This window comes from Sinocyclocheilus grahami, unplaced genomic scaffold (genome assembly GCF_001515645.1).
Source record: "Sinocyclocheilus grahami isolate Dianchi unplaced genomic scaffold, SAMN03320097.WGS_v1.1 scaffold854.1, whole genome shotgun sequence".
Lineage (NCBI taxonomy): Eukaryota > Metazoa > Chordata > Actinopteri > Cypriniformes > Cyprinidae > Sinocyclocheilus > Sinocyclocheilus grahami.
Window position 1 is genome coordinate 260,587 of NW_015506033.1, and position 13,251 is coordinate 273,837.

At 36.9% G+C, this 13,251-nt stretch overlaps 1 protein-coding gene across 3 annotated transcripts in view; it reads left to right on the forward strand.

Annotated features, from left to right (window-relative positions):
* Positions 1-11,367: 11,367 nt before the first annotated feature.
* Positions 11,368-13,251, forward strand: part of LOC107563026 (zinc finger protein 646-like) — a 19,026-nt gene continuing 17,142 nt past the window's right edge. For 2 of the 3 annotated variants that reach the window (XM_016247798.1, XM_016247801.1), the window contains exon 1: positions 12,232-12,319. The gene's annotated coding sequence lies outside the window, so the exon portion shown is untranslated. Of the gene's footprint in view, positions 11,579-12,231; positions 12,320-13,251 lie in introns of those variants that run through there. The other variant, XM_016247800.1, reaches the window with a different exon arrangement.

Genomic DNA, 13,251 nt, shown 5'->3' on the forward strand with positions numbered 1-13,251 from the left:
TGGGCACAGAAAGGGTAAGGGAGAGAGAGAGAGAGAAGGGGGGAAAGGGGAGGGCGAGGAACAGGTAAACCGATGGAATGGAAAATCAGGTTATGGGGTCGGAAGACAAGGCAAGAGTGAGCGCAGAAAGCAGAGGACAGAGGAAGTGATGGATACGGTGTGGCATGAACAAAAATATGGTTTGATTCCTGAAAAACATCTTATCATGAAGTTCTCAGCGTTGGTTCTAACAGCCATTTTGGAGTAATATGGGCATTTAACCCTTGTGCGCTCCTCATTTGGGAGTCACACTCATAGTCTTCATGGCCAAAAGTGACCGGACACCTGAAATTTAACTTTTTTCTTTCTTTCAGTAAAATCAATCTAATATATTTTTGTTCAATAATATTTTTTCTTTTGTATTTTGAGAGAATTTTATGGTACTAATTAATATTTATACAATAATTATGATCAAATTTTTTCCATTGAAAACAGTACAACTTTTTTTTCTAATTATTTTTCAATTAATGCAGTATTTCAGATTAAAATAGAGACTAGGTCTTTAAAATCCAATTTTTGAAAACAGAATAGCACCTCCTGATGAGAGCAAAAAAAAAAAAAAACCTGTAATTTCATGGTGTAACCACAAGATTCCTGTATAGGACTCTATAGAGAGGCGTGTGAATTCCCTAGTTGTTTTTATACATAATTGTTTACTTTTATTAGGTTGTGGATTTAAATGTATATTAAAGCATTCTCAAAGACTACTTTTTGTCAAGGTTTATATTTTTTTGTTGTTTTAAATGTTGATTTGAAGTGTAGGTTTTTGCATTATTATTACTACATTCTTATCTGAACACAGTAAGCATTTTGTTACACAAAACATTAAAATTCTATAAAAATGTAACAAAAATGAACAGGAATGCTTTATCGGAGCTTAATCCTTCTGGGTCTGATCTGATTTGAACCTCTTATTTCAGTCTTCTGACTCATTTTGGCTATATGGTTATAGCCATACCAATTCATTTGAGTATGTATAATTCTGTATGTGTGTGACTGTGAGTGTATGAAACTGTTTTACACTCTTGATGTTTTAGAGTGTAACCCCTTCCTTGCTGTCCACTTTTTTACTGCATTGTAGTTGAATTCTTGATTTTATTTTACATAGTTGCAGTGTTACAGTCACACCAGTTCATAGGTGTGTGTGTGTACAAGTGTGTGTCCTCACGTGTGTGAGTTGGTGTCTTGATTTTGCACTCTAGATGTTTTAGAGTTCCACCCCTTCATTGCTGTGCAATTTTCTTCTGCATTGTGGGGGATTTGTAGAATTTTTCTGTATTTTCGACCGAAGACCATGAGTGTGACTATTTTTTTTTACGACCACTTAGCTTTTTCGAATCATGCCCTCAATTGTTTTTTGTGTTCACCTACCAAGTGCCATAAAAGTCACAAAGTTTCGTACCATTCTGGTGAAGCTATGATTTTTTAAAATTCTAAATGTAAAATTCTCCGGTCAGAAGTGACCGAAGACCACATAGCAATTCACACTTGTTTTATCACATTTCACCGATGTTAACACTAGACATGCTGTTTCTAAAAGGGTCATTGGTGTGGTTTGGTGAATGCTTGATAGGAGGGGGCCTGTTCTTTGGCTTTGTGGTTGAGGGGTTTGAATTGGTTTGAGCTAATGAGTTGAGCTCTTCTAATCAGGTTCTAAGGGGATATCCGGGGAATCGGCAATCCCGTTAAGGAATTAGAGCAGGTGTATCCGTGGAGCAGACGTCACGAGTGACACAAAGAGCAATGGAGCAAGGAAAGTGAGGAAACTGATTAAAGTTATGATTATAAGACAGTGATTTTCTCATTATGATAATGGACAATGTTGGTTTTATATTTGATCTTGTTTGATATCTTATATTTCCCAATTTTGAGGGAAGAATAGGAAAGAATAATGAGATTTGTTTTATTGTTAGTCCAATGGTTCAATAGCATTCAGAAGCACCAATTAACCTATATCCTAAACCTAGAATATATTTTTCTGATATGGTAACTGTGCCAAATGAACCTTGAAGTATAGCACTGATGAGTTCAGTGTGTTTTAAACCTGAAATCAAGTTTGCAACAACAGATATTGACAATAAAACCCTATCCTGGATCATTCTCTAAAGAGCTAATGGATCTAATTTACAAGGTAAACATGCCAAGAAGGGTTTATCTTCTCAAGCCGTGTTGTAGGTGAATGCCAGTCTATGGCACATTTTCCCTTAAAACCCTCCTAACAGGTTAATGCGAATTCATTTGAGACGGTGTTAAATCATACCATATATATATGTGTCTATTATTTTTGACAGTTTGAGAAGAATAGAAACTCATAATTTCATTGCAAGGATATGCACACGAAAGCATGGCTATTACTGTTGCACATACAGTACTTAGGGTTAGATTTCAACAAACCTTGAAGTATTAAACTACGACATATAAGTGAGTGAATGACACATCAAATCATGCAGCGTTTCAGATATTTTATTAAAAAATTTTTTTTTACCTTTTTTTTGTTATATGAAAGTTACATTAAAACTGTCTTGGAATTTTTTTTTTTTTTATTATTATTTATTTATTTTTCAAAATAAATTCATGTATTTTTTATTGTTTAACCGTGTCCCAACTTTTCACTCTTTAAAATTATTCAAAAAGTGGAAGTATAAATATTTTTTGCATAGTTTTATGGTCATGATTATAAGTAAAAATGTACAAAAAGTACGAAAATATTATTTCATTCTGTGTATTTAGAATGCATAGCTAAAATTAGCTTCAGTAATTAGGCTATTTTACTCCAATAATATTTAAAATGTCATTTTCACCACAGGATTTTATCAAGCACAATATAATTGGAAATTATATTTATTCATAAATAAATAAATAATAAACAGTGATAGTGTGAAATGTGTGTTTTAAGAGTTTATTTTCCACAGGAACATAGTTAAAGAAACACCCATAGATAAAATGATGTAAAGTGATTGGTCTCAAGTCAAGTCAAGTCTGCTTTATTGTCAATTCTTCCACATGCACAGCACATACACACAGAGAATTGAAATTGCGTTACTCTCAGACCCTTGGTGCATACAGATAACACTACAGTAGAACATAAATACAGATAGATACAGATTAAATATAAAATACAACTATACAAATATACAAATAAGGTAAAATGTAAAAAAATATATATATAAAGCACAAGGCATATGGCAGATAGAGTGCAAACCAGTAAAGTAAACAACAGTGCAGATGTAATGATTGTAGTGCAAAAAAATTATTTGTAGTGCAAAAGAGCTTATTCAGACTGATTGATTAAAGTGACAGTGTGTGTGTGTATTTGGGAGGGGGGAGTGGGAGAGTCCGTATAAGGAGGTTGGAGTTGTGTGACGGTGTGCAGTCGTGGGTCAGCAGAGTGAAGAGGAGGGGGCTCAGCACACATCCTTGGGGGGCCCCAGTGTTCAGTGTCTCATAACTGTAACTGCAGCCTGATTGAGGCCACTTGAGAAAGATTGACCAGCTTTAATTAGTGACCTTCCTGTGCTAATTTACCGACAGGTATGACCTCATGATGCTCCTGGAAACTGTCAGGGATTGGTGATGAATTACACAAATGCACCTCAGCGAGCTGCTTTATCTGTGAATAACGCTGGTTAGTAATGCTCTTTTCTTTTTTTTGCTTGAAGTGATTTACAGTACATTTATTACAGTTCATGTAGAGGAACCTGACGTTATAATGAACCACTTTCGTGAAACACCCCCTCTGGGATTTAAGCTGCCAACCTTTAAATTACTGGATCTTTAACCACTAGGTCACACCACCCACAAAAGGTCTCCTGTGACTGTTCCATTGTAGGCTGAACAATAATAAAGATGAGTCAGAAAACAGGAACTAGGTGGAGAACTTATAGAGAACAATCTTCAACTTAATAACACTGCAGTACTTCTTGTGCTGTAAATTGACCATATCTGCTTAATTTATCTGAATAATTACCATCACTCTGGGAAATTTATGATACAGCAACTTGAACAGACAAAAAACTAAAGAATTTTATGTGATCATACCTACACAATCGCATTAAATACCATGTATCAGAAGGTAATAGCATATGTGATCGACCAGATAATACAGTATATATTTTTAATTCCCTGCTCAAGGGACTGGTATTCACAAGCTGGACCTCTGCTGGAGAACTGAGGAACTTTCAGGAAATGATGTGACAACATTTGTTTTCATTCAGCCAGTTTGTTCACTTTGGCATTAATTTGCATTCTGTACAGCATTTTGTCCTGAGCTTCTGTACAGTGGACTGAGTGGTTCCTGTGGCTGTGGAGGAATCTTTGTCACAAGAAATTGTTTTTTGAATAATTTTGATCTCTCTCATGATCGACCTCATGTCGATCAGGCTATATATCACCTTGCAATGTTTTATATAAACATATAAATTATAACTTGTAATGCATTCTGTTTCATTTTAATCATAATTAAATGATATGGCATATGTTAGAGCAACTGTGTGTGATTTGTACTTTGAAATATCAGTTTTAAATTATAGCCTACACTGACTTCTACAAAGGTGAATGGGTTCTGTTTCTTTCCGACGCAGCCAAAGTATGAAAAGTGAAGCCAAAGTATGGCTGCTGTCATCTTGCACCAATGACGTCATTTTGAGCCGAGATCGAGGCCTCTGCAGAGCAAAGGTGGGCGTTTCTGACTTTGTGGGTGTTTTCAAACTGATGGGTGTTTGCAATGAAAATGATCCCCCTTACCTAACCCCACCTCTAAACCTACCCGTCACTATGACATCTGCCAATCAGGTATCATGATTGAAAACGCCCCTCTGTTTTGGCCTCTCCCACCGATCTGGTAACTCCCATTACTTTCCTGCAGAGACCTATACTTGTTTGAGCTTGAGTCTGCACAGTAGTGATTCATTTGGAGCCCAAGTGGAGCTGTGGTATCAAGGTCCTGCCCAAATTCCTGCAGACCCAATCATAAGCTCACAATCATGAGGCCACACCCTGTTTTTTAGCATCAAATATAGTTTTATATTTTACAAATGTTATAGTTTACACTGAGACAGTAATAATGTTGTTTTCAAAAACGTGTTAGTTTGTGTTTTCAGGTTTTCTGTTTTTAGTTGAAAATGGTGTACGAAATTCTGCAAAAAGGGCAGATTGCTTTATGGCAGCAACAAATGCTCAAGACTGTTATTACAACAGTGATATATTTAAGAAAGTGAATTCCACTCACTTAACTGTAGGGGGCTCTAAAGTAGCAAAAATACACAAAACTTAATACACAGCATACAGAAGATATTTTGAAGAATGCTGGCAACCAAACAGTTGGTGGTAGCCATTGACTTCCAAATCAAATTTGGTTACCAACGTTCTTCAGAATATCTTCTTTTGTGCCCAGCAGAATAATGAAACTCGTTCAGGTTTGGAAGAACATGTCGGTAAGTAAATGATGACATAATTTTCATTTCGGGGTGAACTATCCCTTTGTGTCGCTTTTCAAACCCTTTTTACTGTAATGGAAGTAATTACTCAAAATTTGTTTATACAGAAATGTATTTATACTGTTTATACTTGCAAATATTAAATTATTATATCTAGGACTTATGAAACAAATTGATATACCTGCAGGTACACTCTTAAAAATAAAGGTGCTTCAAAGGGTTCTTCAAGCGATGGGCTATGTACAACAGTAAAAGAACCAAAACCCCAGCAGACAGTGAGCAAATAAATATAACAAAAAATAGGGTAAAAAATGACAAACTATTTCCATATCTTCCACCTTTTTATGTACACTCTTAAAAATAAAGGTGCTTCACGATGCCATAAAATAACCTTTTTGCCTAAATGGTTCCATAAAGAACCTTTAGCATCTGAAGAATCTTTCTGTTTCACAAAAGGTTCTTTGTGGTGAAAGAAGGTTCTTCAGATTATAAAAAGGTAAGAAAGAGATGGTTCTTTAAAGAACCTTTGACTGAATGGTTCTTTGTGGAACCAAAAATGGTTCTTCTATGGCATCGCTTGAAGAACCTTTTGAAGCACCTTTATTTTTAAGAGTATAGGCTACGGAAATCACGCTTTCTTTCTCCCATTCTCTCTCACAGACGCATACACAGTACAGACACACACGCAGAGATGCGGACAGAAACTTGTTGTCAGCGCTGCACCGCGAATTTATCAATAAAATATTTTCGCAGCTGAAAAGCTACATGACATTTGTCAGTAGCGAGGTTCTTGAAGCAGATCAACTTAAAGATTCGCTATTAGTATGCTGCTGAACGCATAGACGCATAGGTGTTCACACGCACTTAATCACTCTCCCTCTCTCTCTCTAATAACTGCATTAGACTGCATTAATAACTGCATTAGCCTGCATATCAATGGCTCAAGCCTCTGTTATTAGCTCTAAAATTACATTTTGGAATTTGCAAGGGAAGGTTTGGGATGAGGTGCGTAAAAAATTAGTTCAACACACGGGATTTCAGGATGGAAACATGTCAAATGTCTTGAAACAAATCATTGGAACAATGTCTTGATGTGTGGTTGTGACTCAAGGCCGTTAAAATTATTAGAGAAATAATGCACTCCCGAAGTGGTAATGTGGCCACGATGCTGCGCCTATATGAAACGGTCTTTCTCAGTTCTCAAACAAATTAAGAACAAGGCTACATTTGATTTTTATTGACTGAACGCAAGCACTTATTGCGATAGAAAACACTGTAACGGTTTCCACTGATTAAGAAATATTTTTGTTTGCTTGGGTGGTAATATTAGGCCTATTATATTAATAGGTAAGGGGGGCCCAAAAATGAGTTTTGCCTATGTCACGAAAAGAGGTAAATCCGGCCCTGTATGTACCTCAGCTTTTTAAGTGAACATTGCCAACATTATTCACAAATAACGCTTATTTCACTCAAACACTAAGGTGTATAAGCTCAGATCAATGAGGCCTACAATCAGTCAGTTCCAAAAAGAAATACAAAACCTGTGCTAACTGAAAGAAAACCAGTTTACAAAAAGATTGAATCCAAGATTTGGTGATAATATAGCATTTTGGGAGATTTACAAGCAATTTTTAAAAGGCCAGTCATTTTTGACAGGGAACAGCGAATTAGGATTTTCAACAGAGTACAAGGACTAGATGTATATGGCTCTTCTATTGCTGCTTATTTTTTAACTGAACATTTGGTTTATTCTGGCTCATATTTGAGGTATTGCTATAATAGTGTTACTCACAAATGCTAAAATGTTTGTTCTCCTAAATTAGAATGGGTCTAATCTTGTGAAAATATTATGACTTGCCACAGATGGAGCTCATAATTAATTATATCCAGAAAAGGCTGTGGGATACACGCAACTGCAGAACTTTGATTATGTGCCATGTAATGGTTTATGGTTATATAATGATTGTACATTTGGCCTGCTGTAAAACTAAACAAGCTGCAGATATGCACATTCATTATAATGAAATGTCATACCAAATGCCAGTATGTATTTTTTTTTATGCGTCCCAAAATGCATATAATGAAGTTGGTTCATGAATGTCCAGAGTTAGCAGACCTGGACAAAGAAGCTCAAATATTTGTGAAACATTCAGTATTTAATTCCCATTCACATAACTTCCATTTGTGTTATTTCACAGTTTTAAAGACTTTATTGTTAAAATGTTGAAAAGAAAAATAATAAGATTGAATAAGTTGGTGTGCCCAAACTTTGACTCTTCTTGTCACACTTAATGCTTTAGTGAATATTAAAGTCAGTTTCTTTATAGACATCAAAGGCCCAGAAAAATGCATATAACAATATAACACAACAATGTTTGCAACCAGGACTGTACATGAAACTGCAAATTCAATGTACATAACAAACCAAATGGTTTTGGCCACTAAATATTGTAATTAAAAATATATAAATGTATAATCTTTAAAACATGTGACACTTGAAACTGAATGTAAGCTGGTGTGGTTTTATTGCATTCATGTACTATACAGCAAAACAGCAGCTATAGCAAAAATATTGTTTAGGACAAAATTCACAGAGATATTTTAAGAGGTTTTAATTATACGTTTAAAACCAACATACAAAACCACTAGACTAGACGAAACAAAAAAATGTGTGTACTTAAAGGAATAGTAAACCCAAAAATGTACATTCTGTCATGATTTACTCACCCTCGTGTATGGGTTTACATTAAAAAAAGATATTTCGAAGAATGTTAGTACGGAAAAAATACTATGGATGTCAATGGCTACCGTCAACAGTTGCGTTACTAACATATCTTCTTTTATGTTCTGCAGAAGAAAGAAATTCATGCAGGTTTTAAACACAAGGGTGAATAAATGATGACAGAATTTTCATTGGTGGGTAAACGATCCCTTTAAATTTGGTTGAAACCCTTTGGGTACTGAAATACATTCCTTGTGACAACTAGCCCCGGTCGACCCTCTTATACTATAGTATTCCAATGTACGTAAAATAATACCATGGAAAAATATTGGTAGTACCATGGTACTTTTTGGTTGGTGGTATTTCCAGTGTTTGGACAAAAAGTTGTAGACACTGGGGAAGGTTTGGGATGAGGTGCGTAAAAAATTAGTTCAACACACGGGATTTCAGGATGGAAACATGTCAAATGTCTTGAAACAAATCATTGGAACAATGTCTTGATGTGTGGTTGTGACTCAAGGCCGTTAAAATTATTAGAGAAATAATGCACTCCCGAAGTGGTAATGTGGCCACGATGCTGCGCCTATATGAAACGGTCTTTCTCAGTTCTCAAACAAATTAAGAACAAGGCTACATTTGATTTTTATTGACTGAACGCAAGCACTTATTGCGATAGAAAACACTGTAACGGTTTCCACTGATTAAGAAATATTTTTGTTTGCTTGGGTGGTAATATTAGGCCTATTATATTAATAGGTAAGGGGGGCCCAAAAATGAGTTTTGCCTATGTCACGAAAAGAGGTAAATCCGGCCCTGTATGTACCTCAGCTTTTTAAGTGAACATTGCCAACATTATTCACAAATAACGCTTATTTCACTCAAACACTAAGGTGTATAAGCTCAGATCAATGAGGCCTACAATCAGTCAGTTCCAAAAAGAAATACAAAACCTGTGCTAACTGAAAGAAAACCAGTTTACAAAAAGATTGAATCCAAGATTTGGTGATAATATAGCATTTTGGGAGATTTACAAGCAATTTTTAAAAGGCCAGTCATTTTTGACAGGGAACAGCGAATTAGGATTTTCAACAGAGTACAAGGACTAGATGTATATGGCTCTTCTATTGCTGCTTATTTTTTAACTGAACATTTGGTTTATTCTGGCTCATATTTGAGGTATTGCTATAATAGTGTTACTCACAAATGCTAAAATGTTTGTTCTCCTAAATTAGAATGGGTCTAATCTTGTGAAAATATTATGACTTGCCACAGATGGAGCTCATAATTAATTATATCCAGAAAAGGCTGTGGGATACACGCAACTGCAGAACTTTGATTATGTGCCATGTAATGGTTTATGGTTATATAATGATTGTACATTTGGCCTGCTGTAAAACTAAACAAGCTGCAGATATGCACATTCATTATAATGAAATGTCATACCAAATGCCAGTATGTATTTTTTTTTATGCGTCCCAAAATGCATATAATGAAGTTGGTTCATGAATGTCCAGAGTTAGCAGACCTGGACAAAGAAGCTCAAATATTTGTGAAACATTCAGTATTTAATTCCCATTCACATAACTTCCATTTGTGTTATTTCACAGTTTTAAAGACTTTATTGTTAAAATGTTGAAAAGAAAAATAATAAGATTGAATAAGTTGGTGTGCCCAAACTTTGACTCTTCTTGTCACACTTAATGCTTTAGTGAATATTAAAGTCAGTTTCTTTATAGACATCAAAGGCCCAGAAAAATGCATATAACAATATAACACAACAATGTTTGCAACCAGGACTGTACATGAAACTGCAAATTCAATGTACATAACAAACCAAATGGTTTTGGCCACTAAATATTGTAATTAAAAATATATAAATGTATAATCTTTAAAACATGTGACACTTGAAACTGAATGTAAGCTGGTGTGGTTTTATTGCATTCATGTACTATACAGCAAAACAGCAGCTATAGCAAAAATATTGTTTAGGACAAAATTCACAGAGATATTTTAAGAGGTTTTAATTATACGTTTAAAACCAACATACAAAACCACTAGACTAGACGAAACAAAAAAATGTGTGTACTTAAAGGAATAGTAAACCCAAAAATGTACATTCTGTCATGATTTACTCACCCTCGTGTATGGGTTTACATTAAAAAAAGATATTTCGAAGAATGTTAGTACGGAAAAAATACTATGGATGTCAATGGCTACCGTCAACAGTTGCGTTACTAACATATCTTCTTTTATGTTCTGCAGAAGAAAGAAATTCATGCAGGTTTTAAACACAAGGGTGAATAAATGATGACAGAATTTTCATTGGTGGGTAAACGATCCCTTTAAATTTGGTTGAAACCCTTTGGGTACTGAAATACATTCCTTGTGACAACTAGCCCCGGTCGACCCTCTTATACTATAGTATTCCAATGTACGTAAAATAATACCATGGAAAAATATTGGTAGTACCATGGTACTTTTTGGTTGGTGGTATTTCCAGTGTTTGGACAAAAAGTTGCAGACACTGTATATTGTCTATGCCCTAATACTGGAAACAATTAACGCAAACATCTATTTTGTGATTTTAGTGAAAAATTAGGTCCACGGTGCATTGGACAATGTTTATTATTCTATTTTTTTTTATTAATGCCAAGGTACCAAATATAAAAATACAGAGAATATCAACATTACATACAAAGAGGTGACATTACACGCAAAAAAAGCACCATTTATAGATGTATGTAACAATACATAAATAATACAAAACGAAAGATTGAACCAAATGAATTAAAAAGATGAAATAAATTAACCGTTTTAAAAGCCTCGAGATTCTTGGAAGACGAAATAGTTTGGATATACTGTTGATTATAAACAATATATGAAGGATTTTGATGAGTGAATTTACTGCGCTGAATATGACATTTTGCAAGAAGTTAATAATAATAGGTTAATAATAAAATATTCATTTATTTGATCTTTTGGTATATTAAAGAAGCCAAACAGTACATCTTTAAAAAGCAGAGAAACCCTGGAGTACACTGCGATTGATAACATTAGACAATTCAATCCAAAAAAGAGCTGTGTGTGTGAGGACAATCCCAAAAGATATGCATATCGGTTTCAATAGAATTGGACAATGTTTACTTCCAACGCGAACGCACGGACCGAGCGCAGAGTGACGCTGTGGAGCACGTCCGCAGAGCCCCGTGCAGCCCGCAGCAGGAAGTGCGCTGAATACACCGAGAAGAGAGACGGCGGAGCCGCCCGCTGAAGAAAAAAAAGAGTTAAAAAACAATTATGGCGAGCGACTGAACATGCCATTTATCCTCTGCGCAATCAAAAAGAGCATAAACCCTGATCATTGTGCACGTCTGTAAGTCGGGTAAGTGGTTGCAGCTTGAAGGTGTTTGTTTAATTGCACACAATGGCCACATTCATTGAAGCCGAGCTCGCGAGCCTTCGGATCTTTGTGTCGCTAGGCCGATTAGCACGGACCTTACTGCCAAGCAGAAACCATTTCACGCTATGCATCCATCGATCCAGGCCATTTTTGGGGGTGTTATTTATCTACACGACTATTTTACGACATCAGAGTGTTTTGTTTGCTAGCCTGTCTTGCTTCGCTCTCGTTTTCCGCGCTAGTATCGTGAGGGGAGGCTAGCGCGTTAGCTGCGCTGTCAGAGCGACACATTCAAATGATCGACGCGATCGCGTTCGAGCCCTGGATGTTTTTCGCGCACGAGGAAGACCAAAATGAGCGCGAAGGTTCCGTCCCAAGCGTTTGACGCTTCGACAAGAATCGCTGTTTCTCCTCACACCCGGTCTGGCCGCTGTAGCCCAGCAGCTAATACTTGCGCTCAGCGACTCCAGTCCAGTGGAGAACATACGGGCCGGGATGTACATTTGGGTCTCCTTCACAACGATGTACACACGTATTTGGCTATAGAAATGAACATATATCGAGCCTAACTGGATACACGGGATAATTGGTCTTGATTCGGGGCTTTCGGCGTCTGATTTGGTGAGTCTAAAACAATTATGGCGAGCGACTGAACATGCCATTTATCCTCTGCGCAATCAAAAAGAGCATAAACCCTGATCATTGTGCACGTCTGTAAGTCGGGTAAGTGGTTGCAGCTTGAAGGTGTTTGTTTAATTGCACACAATGGCCACATTCATTGAAGCCGAGCTCGCGAGCCTTCGGATCTTTGTGTCGCTAGGCCGATTAGCACGGACCTTACTGCCAAGCAGAAACCATTTCACGCTATGCATCCATCGATCCAGGCCATTTTTGGGGGTGTTATTTATCTACACGACTATTTTACGACATCAGAGTGTTTTGTTTGCTAGCCTGTCTTGCTTCGCTCTCGTTTTCCGCGTTAGTATCGTGAGGGGAGGCTAGCGCGTTAGCTGCGCTGTCAGAGCGACACATTCAAATAATCGACGCGATCGCGTTCGAGCCCTGGATGTTTTTCGCGCACGAGGAAGACCAAAATGAGCGCGAAGGTTCCGTCCCAAGCGTTTGACGCTTCGACAAGAATCGCTGTTTCTCCTCACACCCGGTCTGGCCGCTGTAGCCCAGCAGCTAATACTTGCGCTCAGCGACTCCAGTCCAGTGGAGAACACACGGGCCGGGATGTACATTTGGGTCTCCTTCACAACGATGTACACACGTATTTGGCTATAGAAATGAACATATATCGAGCCTAACTGGATACACGGGATAATTGGTCTTGATTCGGGGCTTTCGGCGTCTGATTTGGTGAGTCTGAGGAGGGAAAATGACTCGGAATGTCGGGTATCTGCATCTGCTTTTGTCCGGATAAAAAGCGGGTGTGGGAGCGTCAGGCCAAGGTCACAGCGAGGCGTTCATCGCTTACATTTGATATAAAAACAGGTCTTGTTTTAGTTGACACAAATTATTGTTATTGTTGGGGGTCTACAGACGTGTTGGGCCCACCCGTTTGTGTCTTTGTGAGGTGCGCCATTGGGAAATAAAAAATAATGCAAAACATATTTCAACTGTTAAAAAAAAAAAAAAAAAAAAAAAAAAAA